Genomic DNA, 14,725 nt, shown 5'->3' on the forward strand with positions numbered 1-14,725 from the left:
GGAGGAGTGTCCTCCTGCACCAGTTGTGGTCGGCGAGGGCACACGGCCGACCGGTGCTGGAGGAACTCTTCTGGGAGTCGGGAGGGCAGGCGGAACACTACTCGATCACCCCAGGTGAGTCAGCACCAGACTTACCCAGAGCTTCCTGTTAGTCATATGTATGTGTTAACCTATTTCCCCGGGTTTTCTCCCTCTCTACAGCATAAGGCGCTAGTCGATTCAGGCGCAGCTGGGAATTTCATTGATCGGGGGCTCGCATTAAGGCTAGGGATTCCCCTTGTGTCGTTAGACCTACCTTTCCCCGTGCACTCCTTAGATAGCCGACCATTAGGGTCAGGAATGGTCAGGGAGGCCACGGTACCACTGGACATGGTAACGCAGGGTAGTCATAAGGAGCAGATTAGTCTGTTCCTTATCGACTCACCTGCGTTTCCAGTGGTATTGGGAATTCCCTGGCTAGCTCAGCACAACCCGGTGATTTCCTGGAAACAGGGGGCTCTTAAGGGGTGGTCAGAGGAGTGTTCAGGCAGGTGTCTAGGAGTTGCCGTTGGTGCGACTACGGTGGAGAGTCCAGACCAGGTTTCCACCGTGCGCATTCCCTCTGAATATGCCGATTTGGCTATCGCCTTCAGTAAAAAGAAGGCGACCCAATTACCACCCCATCGACGAGGGGACTGCGCGATAAACCTCCTGGAGAACGCTGCACTTCCTAGGAGTCACGTGTATCCTTTGTCCCAGGAGGAGACAGCGGCTATGGAGACATATGTTACTGAATCACTGGGACAGGGATACATTCGGCCCTCCGCATCACCTGTCTCCTCGAGCTTCTTTTTTGTGAAGAAGAAGGATGGCGGTTTACGCCCGTGCATTGATTATCGAGGTCTAAATCCCATCACAGTGGGGTTTAGTTACCCACTACCTCTCATCGCTACGGCGGTGGAATCATTTCACGGGGCACGCTTCTTCACAAAATTGGACCTGAGGAGTGCGTATAATCTGGTGCGTATCCGGGGAGGAGATGAGTGGAAAACCGCATTTAGTACTACATCTGGCCATTATGAGTACCGCGTCATGCCATATGGGTTGAAAAATGCTCCAGCTGTCTTTCAATCCTTCGTAGATGAGATTCTCCGAGACCTGCTCGGGCAGGGAGTGGTAGTGTACATTGATGACATCTTGATCTACTCTGCCACCCGCGCGGCGCATGTGTCTCTGGTGCGTAAGGTACTTGGGCGACTGCTGGAGCATGACCTGTATTGCAAGGCGGAGAAATGTGAGTTCTTCAAACAGGCCGTTTCCTTCCTGGGTTATCGTATTTCCACCTACGGGGTGGTGATGGAGGATGACCGCGTTACAGCCGTGCGTAATTGGCCGACTCCGACCACGGTGAAAGAGGTGCAGCGGTTTTTAGGGTTTGCCAATTACTACCGGAGGTTTATCCGGGGTTTTGGTCAGGTGGCTGCTCCCATTACCTCACTGCTGAAGGGAGGACCGGTGCGCTTGCGTTGGTCAGCAGAGGCGGACAGAGCTTTCAGTCGTCTGAAGGAGCTGTTTACCAATGCGCCCGTGTTGGCGCATCCGGACCCCTCTTTAGCGTTCATAGTGGAGGTGGACGCGTCCGAGGCGGGGGTCGGGGCCGTGCTGTCCCAGCGCTCGGGCGAACCACCCAAGCTCCGCCCTTGTGCCTTCTTTTCGAGGAAGCTCGGTCCGGCGGAGCGAAACTATGATGTGGGGGACCGGGAGTTGTTAGCTGTAGTCAAGGCTCTGAAGGTGTGGAGACATTGGCTTGAGGGGGCGAAACACCCTTTTCTCATCTGGACTGACCATCGTAATCTCGAGTACATCCGGGAAGCGAGGAGACTAAATCCGCGTCAGGCTAGATGGGCCATGTTTTTCACCCGGTTTCAGTTCACCATCTCGTACCGACCAGGCTCCCAAAACACCAAGGCCGACGCGCTGTCCCGTCTCTATGATACCGAGGAGCGGTCCGTTGAGCCAACTCCCATCATTCCACCTTCATGTCTCGTGGCACCGGTGGTATGGGAGGTGGACGCGGAGATAGAGAGAGCCTCACGGTTAGAGCAGACCCCTCCTAACTGTCCGGCGGGGGTTCAGTACGTGCCGGGAGGGGTCCGGGATAAGCTAATCCGTTGGGCTCATACTCTCCCCTCCTCGGGTCATCCTGGCATCGAGAGGACAGTGCGGAGTCTTAGAGGGAGATACTGGTGGCCCACGTTGGCTAAGGACGTGAGATTTTATGTCTCCTCCTGCTCGGTGTGCGCTCAGAGCAAGGCTCCTCGGCACTTGCCTAGAGGGAAGTTACAGCCCCTCCCCGTTCCACAACGGCCGTGGACACACTTATCGGTGGACTTTCTTACCGATCTCCCCCCGTCCCAGGGAAGAACTACGATTTTGGTCGTTGTGGATCGGTTTTCCAAGTCCTGCCGTCTCATCCCGTTGCCCGGTCTCCCTACGGCCCTACAGACTGCGGAGGCCTTGTTTACCCATGTCTTCCGGCACTATGGGGTGCCTGAGGACATCGTTTCTGATCGGGGCCCCCAATTCACGTCCAGAGTTTGGAGGGCGTTTATGGAAAGACTGGGGGTCTCGGTCAGCTTGACCTCGGGTTTTCACCCCGAGAGTAATGGGCAGGTGGAGCGCGTAAACCAGGATGTGGGCAGGTTTCTGCGGTCATATTGCCGGGACCGGCCTGGTGAGTGGGCGAGGTATGTTCCTTGGGCTGAGCTCGCTCAGAACTCCCTCCGCCACTCCTCAACGAACATGTCCCCGTTTGAGTGTGTGTTAGGTTACCAGCCGGTCCTGGCCCCATGGCACCAGAGTCAGACCGAGGCTCCTGCGGTAGAGGAATGGGTACAGCGCTCCAAGGACACCTGGAAAGCCGTCCAGGAATCGCTAAAGTTAGCAGGACAACGGCAGAAGAGGAGCGCTGACCAGCACCGCAGTGAGGCCCCCGTGTTCACACCGGGGGACAGGGTCTGGCTCTCGACCCGAAACCTGCCTCTCCGCCTGCCCTGTCGGAAGCTGGGGCCGCAGTGTGTGGGGCCGTTTAAAGTCCTGAGGAGAATAAACGAGGTGTGTTATAGGTTACAACTCCCTAGGTATTACCGTATTAACCCCTCGTTTCATGTGTCTCTCCTCAGGCCGGTGGTGGCTGGTCCCCTGCAAGAAGGTGAGGTGCCTGAGGTCCCTCCACCCCCTCTGGAGATCGAGGGGTCCCCGGCGTACACAGTACGTGCCATTCTGGACTCGAGACGCCGGGTGAGGGGCCTACAGTACCTCGTGGACTGGGAGGGGTACGGTCCGGAGGAGAGATGCTGGGTTCCGGTGGGGGACATTTTAGATCCTACTCTACTGAGAGACTTCCACCGCCTCCACCCGGATCGCCCGGCACCTCGCCCTCTGGGTCGTCCTCGAGGCCGGTGGCGGCGCGCTGCGGGAGCCGCGCGTCAGGAGGGGGGTACTGTCATGACTTCCGCCGAAGTTGACTCCCCTGCCTGTTCGGGCGGTGCTCGGCGGTCGTCGTCACCGTCCTACTAGCCGCCACCGATCCATTTTTCGTTTGTCTGTTTGTTTTGTCTTATTAGTTGCACCTGTTTTTTGTTTCGTAATGAGCTTCCCTATAATTAGGAGGTTGACCCGCCCTTGTTTTGTGCGGGATTGTTTTTTGTTACGTGTGTGTATTTTGGGTGTTTGGCAAGTGTTCTCTCTGCGCCCTGGATGTTCGGGCTTATTCAGTTTTTGTTAAGAAAAAATATAAGGAATATTTTTCCCAAGCGGCTCTCTCTCTCTGCGTCTGGTTCTTTCGCCAACCTAGTCCCGCGTGACAGACACATAAAACAACACAGAGTTACACATGGAATAAACAAAACATACAGTCAATAATACAGAATAAAAATAAGTCTATATACAATGTGAGCAAATGAGGTGAGATAAGAGAGGTAAAGGCAAAAAAACTCCATGGTGGCGAAGTAAATACAATATAGCAAGTAAAACACTGGAATGGTAGATTTGCAGTGGAAGAATGTGCAAAGTAGAAATATAAATAATGGGGTGCAAAGGAGCAAAATAAATAAATAAATAAATACAGTAGGGGAAGAGGTAGTTGTTTGGGCTAAATTATAGATAGGCTATGTACAGGTACAGTAATCTGTGAGCTTCTCTGACAGCTGGTGCTTAAAGCTAGTGAGGGAGATAAGTGTTTCCAGCTTCAGAGATTTTTGCAGTTCATTCCAGTCATTGGCAGCAGAGAACTGGAAGGAAAGACGACCAAAGGAGGAATTGGCTTTGGGGGTGACCAGTGAGATATACCTGCTGGAGCGCGTGCTACGAGTGGGTGCTGCTATGGTGACCAGTGAGCTGAGATAAGGCGGGGCTTTACCTAGCAGAGACTTGTAGATAACCTGTAGCCAGTGGGTTTGGCGACGAGTATGAAGCGAGGGCCAACCAACGCGAGCGTACAGGTCGCAATGGTGGGTAGTATATGGGGCTTTGGTGACAAAACGGATGGCACTGTGATAGACTGCATCCAGTTTGTTGAGTAGAGTGTTGGAGGCTATTTTATAGATGACATCACCGAAGTCGAGGATAGGTAGGATGGTCAGTTTTACGAGGGTATGTTTGGCAGCATGAGTGAAGGATGCTTTGTTGCGATATAGGAAGCCATATAGGAATCCAATTTAATTTTGGATTGGAGATGCTTAATGTGAGATGGGAGAGTTTGGTAGAGTTTACAGTCTAACCAGACGCCAATTTATAGTTGTCCACGTATTCTAAGTCAAAGCCGTCCAGAGTAGTGATGCTGGACAGGCGAGCAGGTGCGGGCAGTGATCGAATGAATAGCATGCATTTAGTTTTACTTGCGTTTAAGAGCAGTTGGAGGCCACTAGGTAGATAGGTGGATATAGGTGGATATAGAGAAGTCATATCTATTTTAAAGGCAATGTTGCAAGAACATTTGCCAATATAAACAGAATATTAAAAAAAGTGTTTATTTTTCCCCCAGGGCTGCTAAAGAAAAAAATGGAGTCTAGAAATCCAGGGCTTAAAAACAAAGGAGTCATTGTACGCTGATGGTTCATATTTACTTTAAAATCCACAATTTGGATCCCTCGACAGCCTCATAAATGATCTAGATAATTTTCCTAACCTCTCTGGATTACAACCAAATTGTGATAAATGTAATATATTACGTATTAGATCACAAAAAAATACAACTTTCATATTACCTGGTAGTTTACACATAAAATGGTCTGACGGTGAAATGGACATACTCGGTATTTATATCCCGAAAGAAAGAAATACAATACATTTTAATAGAAAGTTAACAAAAACCTGGAATCCAGCCTCACCAACGTGTCAGAGGAAACACTGTACAACTGGCGACCAAAGTCAGCGTGCATATTTCTATCAGTTCTGTTGGGTTTCTTCTAGTTACCACAGCCACAAAGTCAATTGTCCAAATCGTAAATATTAATGAAAACAAACTTGCTTTTTGGTCTTAATTTAAGGTTAGGTATAAAGTCAGTGTAGTTAGGTTAGGCTTAGGTTGAAAATCAGATTTTAAGAAGAGAAATTGTGAAAATAGGCAGGATGTATGACTGTCAGCACAAACATTTATTTTATTTTACCTTTATTTAACTAGGCAAGTCAGTTAAGAACAAATTCTTATTTACAATGACTGTTTATTGATGTACTGTTTACTGAAAAGGTTGGCAAGAAAAATGCCCCTCTTGATTTCACTGCAAATAGGCTGTTGTTTTGGTACAATTGGGCTGAATAGGCTTGTGCACATTTACGTTAGTGTTTCATTAGTTAACTAAGAAACTGACTGACTAGGCTAATTCTTATTCATGTTTTTGGTGTTGTTGCATTTCAGATGAAGAGGGAGTTAGATCACTAGAAAGCAGCATGCCTGTTTATATCACAATGATTGATTACATTGACAAAAGGGAGCTGGTCATAGATCACTAGTCCTACTCTGAAGAAGCTTTGTGAATACGGGCCCGGGAAGAAAACTGTTGCCCAATACCTTGCACAGCAGTCTTCACCACAGGAACCATGAGGTATTACAGTCAATGCTTATGAACTGAATATTGTATGTGAATTTCCATGAACAAAAGTGTTGAATAGTTCAGCAACATGTGCAGTGAACATGGCCCAGGCCACTGCCTGCTGTGACATGGGCTTGGATGGTGACACACATCTTCTTCAATCTTACCTGACTAAATACTGGGGTCTTCAGTGGTTCCGGAAGCACTGTAGTTCTGTCCTTGAGCTGTTCTTGTCTTTTAATGTTCTGTATTATGTCATGTTTCATGTGTTCCCCAGGAAGAGTAGCTGCTGCTTTTGCAACAGCTAATGGGGATCCTAATAAAATACGAAGGGCCTTACCTGAGAGTACAGCAACAGTCTCTCTGTCGCAGCCATTCTGTCAACATGTATTGTATGTAACCACTCAAATTCATATAAAGCTGCTACGGACGCAAGTACCAACTTATATTCACTTTGTGCCATTCTTTAGTCATGTGGGATATATATTTTAGTTGAGACACCTGTATGATATACCTTAATAAAAAATAATTCACTCTGAACATGAGACTTGCATTTTCTTTAGACCTTTTGAATCATACGCTCTAAGTGTATTTGTCTTGATGTTTAAGTTATCTCGGAAGTTAGTAAAAAATGTAACACCAACATCACAAATGCTATGAAAAAGCTATTGTTTAGTAATCTTACAATAAAAAATGGAGTTGTTAATATCAAACTTTACTGCATTTGGTCATCCCCAAAATGTGTTCATTGAAAGTCTGCGGACAGCTGACAACAGGATGGCAGGTGTTTTGATGTGCTGCTCTAGAGTTCCATAGCCCAACAGACTCACCTAGAGGTGAGTTTGCATCACAGTGCTTGAGGCATCACTACAGACCTGGGTTCGATCCCAGGCTGTGTTGCAGCCAGCCGTGACAAGGAGACAAATGAGGCGGTGCACAATTGGTCCAGCGTCATCCGGGATAGGGGAGGGTTTGGTCAGCCAGGATGTCCTTGTCCCATCGTGCTCTAGCGACTCCTTGTGGGGGGCAGGGTGCATGCACGCTGACTCTGGTCGCCAGTGTTTCCTTCGACACGTTGGTGAGGCTGGCTTCCGGGTAAGCAATCAGTGTGTCAAGAAGCAATGCAGCATGGCAGGATCGTGTTTCAGAGGACGCATGGCTCTTGACCTTTGCCTCTCCTGAGTCCGTACGGGAGTTGCAGCGATGGGACAAGACTGTAACTACCGATTGGATGTCACAAAAAAAATGGTTATGATATACAGTATAGTATGTATAAGCTGGAAGTAGAAGCCTAAGAGTTGTTGTCCATTAGTTTACTCCAATGGAGGGATGGTAGGGTTAGGGGAAAATAATAAAGGAAAATCCATGTGAATGTATAGCTAAGCTATTATTTATATTATGGCACTATGTATCATTTCACTAACAATTTCTACTGTGACTTATTCTATCAATGACAAGATGTTCCTTATTTGACTGTAGTTAGCTGCAGATGCAGCCTGTGATTGAGGCTGCGTCAGGCTAAGCCAAACTGCGTCCAATAGGGTGATTAGGCTAGCTAGCTAAATGATAACACTATTAATTCTAGAAGTATTGACTCTATTGCTTAAATCAGAAAGTAGGCTTCGCCTCTGAGTTACATCTGCAAGCATTAACTCGCTAGCTACTGTCGTGGAAATATTATAGTCAATAATATTTCACAAATACCGGAGCCTGTGAGTTTAAAAATATAGTTTTACTACGACATAATAAAAGCTGAGCTGGTTCATGAAAACAACTAACTTTCCAGTCTTGGCAAACACTTCTTATACATTTTCCTCCTTATGTCACACAGTAACTCCTCTTAATGACTCTACCCCTCTGCCAATTAGCCACCGTTATCTTTTTGCCTTACACTAATTTTAGTTTGGTTTCATATTAGGGCATGGAAACTTTAGAGCCACACCAATAGTTAAAAAATACAGACTTATTCTCGCCTAAGACAGGTGCACTCGTCTTGCGGACTATCTTGAAATGTATAATGGCCACACATGTTCTGGAAAAATCCCAATACTACGTGAGCTAACTAGCCAACATACATTGTTTTTGACATGCCACGACCCTGCTTACTTGACAGACATTCGACAGATATTTAGCTACTGTAGCTAGTTACATAATAATGGTTTATGATAATTGCAATTAGTTCATTATCTAGCTAGCTTACTAAACTCAGCAAAAAATAAACGTCCTCTCACCGTGAACTGCGTTTATTTTCAGCAAAATTAACATGTGTAAATATTTGTATGAACATAACAAGAATCAACAACTGAGACATAAACTGAACAAGTTCCACAGACATGTGACTAACATAAATGGAATAATGTGTCCCCGAACAAAGGGGGGTTCAAAATCAAAGTAACAGTCAGTATCTGGTGTGGCCACCAGCTGCATTAAGTACTGCAGTGCATCTCCTCCTCATTGACTGCACCAGATTTGCCAGTTCTTGCTATGAGATGTTACCCCACTCTTCCACCATTTCTGGGGGGAATGGCCCTAGCCCTCACCCTCCAATCCAACAGGTCCCAGACGTGCTCAATGGGATTTAGATCCGGGCTCTTCGCTGGCCATGGCAGAACACTGACATTCCTGTCCTGCAGGAAATCATGCACAGAACGAGCAGTATGGCTGGTGGCATTGTCATGCTGGAGGGTCATGTCAGGATGAGCCTGCAGGAAGGGTACCACATGAGGGAGGAGGATGTCTTCCCTGTAACACACAGCGTTGAGATTGCTTGCAATGACAACAAGCTCAGTCCGATGATGCTGTGACACACCGCCCCAGACCATGACGGACCCTCCACCTCCAAATCGATCCCGCTCCAGAGTACAAGCCTCGGTGTAACGCTCATTTCGTAGACGATAAACACGAATCCAACCATCACCCTTGGTGAGACAAAACTGCGACTCGTCAGTGAAGAGCACTTTTTTCCGGTCCTGTCTGGTCCAGCGACGGTGGGTTTGTGCCCATAGGCGACGTTGTTGCCGGTGATGTCTGGTGAGGACCTGCCTTACAACAGGCCTACAAGCCCTCAGTCCAGCCTCTCTCAGCCAACTGCGGACAGTCTGAGCACTGATGGAGGGATTGTACGTTCCTGGTGTAACTCGGGCAGCTGTTGTTGCCATCCTGTACCTGTCCCGCAGGTGTGATGTTCAGATGTACCGATCCTGTGCAGGTGTTGTTACACGTGGTCTGCCACTGCGAGGACGATCAGCTGTCCGTCCTGTCTGCCTGTAGCGCTGTCTTAGGCATCTCACAGTACGGACATTGTAATTTATTTCCCTGGCCACATCTGCAGTCCTCATGCCTCCTTGCAGCATGACTAAGGCACGTTCACGCAGATGAGCAGGGACCCTGGTCATCTTTCTTTTGGTGTTTTTCAGAGTCAGTAGAAAGGCCTCTTTAGTGTCCTAAGTTTTCATAACTGTAACCTTAATTGCCTACCGTCTGTAAGCTGAAAAGGGGGCGTTTCTTTTTTTGCTGAGTTTAGCAAACAAAGTGTAAAACACAGCTAGCTAGCTAGCTAACCTACTAGACTATTAACAAAGACATAGTTTTCTGACCAACTAGACAATCTGACTCATTTTTGCCTACTCCCTTCTATTGTTCTTCTTCTAGGTTCAAACTGATATGACTGTCGTACAATTGAGAAATAGGGGTAGGGTTGTAGTGAATTGAAGGCCGATGAATTTAATAAGAAATCTTAGCCAAATACATTTAAACTCAGTTTTTCAACTGTAAAAAAAATCCCTGTCTTAGGTCAGTTAGGATTACCACTTTATTTTAAGAATGTGAAATGTCAGAATAATAGTAGAGAGAATGATTTATTTCAGCTTTTATTTCTTTCATCTGATTCAAAGTGGGCCAGAAGTTTACATACACTCAATTAGTATTTGGCAGCATTGCCTTTAAATTGTTGAACTTGGGTCAAATGCTTCGGTAGCCTTCCACAAGCTTCCCACAATAAGTTGGGTGAATTTTGGTCCATTCCTCAAGATAGAGCTGGTGTAACTGAGTCAGGTTTGTAGGCCTCCTTGCTTTCAGTTCTGCCCACAAATATTCTATAGGACTGAGGTCAGGGCTTTGTGATGGCAAATCCAATACCTTGACTTTGTTGTCCTTAAGCCATTTTGCCACAACTTTGGAAGTATGCTTGGGGTCATTGTCCATTTGGAAGACCCATTTGCGACCAAGCTTTAACTTCCTGACTGATGTCTTGAGATGTTGCTTCAATATATCCACATAATTTCTCTTCCTCATGATGCCATCTATTTTGTGAAGTGCACCAGTCCCTCCTGCAGCAAAGCACCCCCACAACATGATGCTGCCACCCCCATTCTTCACGGTTGGGATGGTGTTCTGCGGCTTGCAAGCGTCCCCCTTTCTCCTCCAAACATAATGATGGTCATTATTGCCAAACAGTTCTATTTTTGTTTCATCAGAACAGAGGACATTTCTCCAAAAAGTACAATCTTTGTCCCCATGTGCAGTTGCAAACCGTAGTCTGGCTTTTTTGTGTCGGTTTTGAAGCAGTGGCTTCTTCCTTGCTGAGGGGCCTTTCAGGTGATGTTGATATTGGACTCGTTTTACTGTGGATATAGAAACTTTTGTACCTGTTTCCTCCAGCATCTTCACGAGGTCATTTGCTGTTGTTCTGGGATTGATTTGCACTTTTCGCACCAAAGTACGTTAATCTCTTGGAGACAGAAAGCGTCTCCTTCCTGAGCGGTTTGACGGCTGCGTGGTCCCATGGTGTTTATACTTGCGTACTATTGTTTGTACAGATGAACGTGGTACCTTCAGGCATTTGGAAATTGCTCCCAAGGATGAACCAGACTTGTGGAGGTCTACAATTTTTTTTCTGAGATCTTGACTGATTTCTTTTGATATTCCCATGATGTCAATTAAAGAAGCACTGAGTTTGAAGGTTTGCTTTGAAATACATCCACAGGTACACCTCCAATTGACTCAAATGATGTCAATTAGCCTATCAGAAGCTTCTAAAGCCATGACATCATTTTCTGGAATTTTCCAAGCTGTTTAAAGGCACATTTAACTTAGTGTATGTAAACTTCTGACCCACTGGAATTGTGATACAGTGAATTATAAGTGAAATAATCTGTCTGTAAACAATTGTTGGGAAAATCCTTGTGTCATGCACAAAGTAGATGTCCTAACCGACTTGCCAAAACTATAGTTTGTTAACAAGAAATTTGTGGAGTGGTTGAAAACCGAGTTTTAATGACTCCAACCTAAGTGTATGTAAACTTCAGACTTCAACTGTATATATATATATATATAGCCTAGAAAAATAGCATAGCACCATAAATGAACCATGCTAATAAATGGCTAATCGCTAACAGTCATGCTAAAATGCTCATGCATTCCAATGCAAAATGCTAACACTAACGGGAGCGCAAGCTAGCTATCAAGCTCAACACACGGTAATTGTACACAATAAACCACCAAACTTAGCTCCACATTATATGACACAGATCTCAAGGCACTTACGTTGAGATGCACGAACAATTGAACATCAGACATACAGGGATTCAGTCCAGAGGAGGGAAAGATCGGCAGGAGGGAAAACTGTGGAAGTGCTCATCATGATGGGGAAAGCAGGTTTCTGACCACACAGCGTGCTGGGGTCATAAACTAACTGAAACTGAAGTCCCGGGAATCAAGGCCACTGACAGGCTGAAGGAGATGTGGTGATAAGTATTTGGCGTGACCTTGACCAAAATATACACTAACAAAAGTGTGGGTCCTCTGAATGTGGGGGTCCTGCCCGACTAGAACTAACTAGAAGGGATGGCTAGAATCGTCTGACTGAAGCTGTCTGTTTTAACACTGGTGCTTCATTGTCAAAAGAAACCCACTTGCACACTTCCATCTGGTGCAGCCAGGCAGTCCAAAAGTTTTCGCCTGAATCTACGTCAAGCCTGGATAACATTCTATTTCATATTTTTATGGTGCGCGTGGAGCCCAGAAGTATATAATTGATTACATCTCCAATTTACAATGTCGGATTGAAAAAATAAGTGACATATCAGATTCTTAAATATATGCACTATTCATTATTGTTTGGGTGGTTTTAAAGTGAAACATGGGCTTTAAACCAAAGCCAAGCGTTGAGATTCTTTAATCTGCAGGAAGAGAACATCCGATTCTACTTGACCCAGGAGACTCCACAGATGGTACTGAGAAAACATGAACACAGCCAATCCCCATCAGTCTCTCTGAAAGTTTGATCACATAGAAAGAATCACTATAATTTATTGATGCAACAATAATAATAATAATTTGAAAGGGAAATGGCTTTTGAAGTTTTCTGGAATGGTTGGGAACCCACTGTGAGATAAAAACAATACAAATAAATGATGTCTATTTTTAATGGGTTACATTGTGCTTTGTGATGTTTGATGTTTGATGTTAGACCTTTATTATAACACAATTATGACACATACCGGTAATGATGTGCGGGAGATTAGTATTATAAAAGACTTGTGTTTTCCTACTGTGTATTTAATGTGACAGACAGGCAAGCAGCTAGTGCATATGAAGAGTAATAATCCTCTATTCTGCATCACTTATCCACATACAGGGAGCTATCAACAGGAGGTAATGTATACCCAGGGAGTAATCTCTCTCTCTGTTTGATATGAAGCAGAATGAACTCATGAAAAGACATGACCTCTCAGTATTGTTCTTAGTAAGACCCATGATGTGGTCTTATGGTCAGTCAAGCACACACACAAACAAAGACACACACAACAACCTGATCCTGACAGACACATGCGCTGTTACCATAACCAGGGGTCTGCAACCTGTGGTTCTACTGTAGAACCCCGTGGGGCTCTTTAACTGCCCCTTTGTGGCTCCATGACGATCAATAATTCAAGCTGCGCGAGGAATGAGCTTAGAACAAAGATTCTCTGTTTATTGACACAAATCATTAACTATCTCATCTCAGGTACAACACACGTCCAGCAAAAGCACAAAAAGAGTGAAAAGCCATTGTCCTCTGCAAGGGTTTTTTACATTTAAACAGCATTATCCTTTGCTAGGTGAGTGGGAGGGGGAGATACATTTAACAGCATTACCCTCGACTAAAGGGATACTTTAGTTAACAGAAGAGGGCGATTCAGTTGAAGAGAGAAGAGCCGTAGGACTGAACCCAGGTCTCCAGGATACATTACTTGATATATTCTATTGTTTTGTATTCTTCTGAAAGAAATGAGCTGTATATGAGATAGGTTCCTCCCACACGGTCCAACTAAACATAGACAGAGAAGCAAAGCCGGTGCCAACAGCAAGGGGGTGATACAAGAACATTAAAAAAAAGTGAAAAAGCAAACATTTTTGCAACCAACATCCCTCTCTTTTATAGGTACAGCATCATATAGCAAAAAGACATTCAGAAGGTAGCAGACCAGAATGGTAAAAAACACTCATGCAAATCAAGGCTGTTTTACACAGTCACAAACAGGAAAGTCTTTGGCCGGGATTCAATCCAAGAGGCACGCTGTGGCGCAGTTGACAACGCGGCTTTTAAAGCCAATGTTCCCGCGTTTGCAGAAATTGCATTCACTGAAAACGCTGCAGATATTGACTCAATTGGAAATTCCCTTTAAATGTCAAGCGCGCTACTACACAGCTTTGATTGAATACCGACCTACTTCTCGTACAGTACAACAGTGTGCCCCAACAGTCAGTGCCTTCAGGGAGCGTATTCAAAAATCGCCTCAGGGTAGGAGTGCTGATCTCGGATCCGATTTGCCCTTTAAATCATAATGAATAAGAGGGGGGACCTGATCCTAAATCAGTATTCCTACTCTGAGACACTTTGTGAACACAGGCCCAGGTCTTCTCATGGATGTTGATGATGTTGTTGTTTACTTGTTTACAGACTTCTTTATTTGCTACTGAAGGGATAGAATGTGTGTGTGTGTGTGTGTGACAGACGGTGGTTGTAGGCTCTGTGGTCTTCTGCACACCATATGCTGGTTCACCCCACCATTCTCCAAATAATGTCCCAGTTCTCCCTGTTTTACGAGGTTCTCCCAATTTTTCCCCTTATCTGTCCGAAGGGCGAGGTTCTCCCTCTCTCTGTCCGGGGGCCAATGGGGGGTCCTGGTTGGCAAACAGTTTATAACCAATCCCATAGTCCTTTGTTAGAACGCCACTGATCCCCATAGAGTAAAGTCCAGGAGAGAGAAGGGAGAAGGGAGGAGGGAGTGACAGTACTTCCAGAGACAGACACAGAGCCGCAGAGACAATCTTCCATGATGGTTACTATCCATTATTTAAAAAAGAAAGGCGTGATATTTTTTTGGCATCTGTTATTTTCAGTCCAATATATAGTTTTGAACTCTAGATGTATCATGTTCCCTTCCTTTTTAGTAAACAGTTCTCTTTTTAATTTCAATCGATGTGCACATTAATTCACGTTGTAGTTCCAGTCATGGTTGATGTAATCTCTCTAAAGACAGTCTTATGATATTACATACTGCATATGCTGCTCTTTCCATAAAGTCTTTCTCTTATAGATATACAGTATATTCAAATATAGGATGATCTCTCTCTCTATTCTCTATATAGTATATTGTAAATAGTCCTGT

Source organism: Salvelinus namaycush, chromosome 31 (assembly GCF_016432855.1).
Source record: "Salvelinus namaycush isolate Seneca chromosome 31, SaNama_1.0, whole genome shotgun sequence".
NCBI classification, from domain to species: Eukaryota; Metazoa; Chordata; class Actinopteri; order Salmoniformes; family Salmonidae; genus Salvelinus; species Salvelinus namaycush.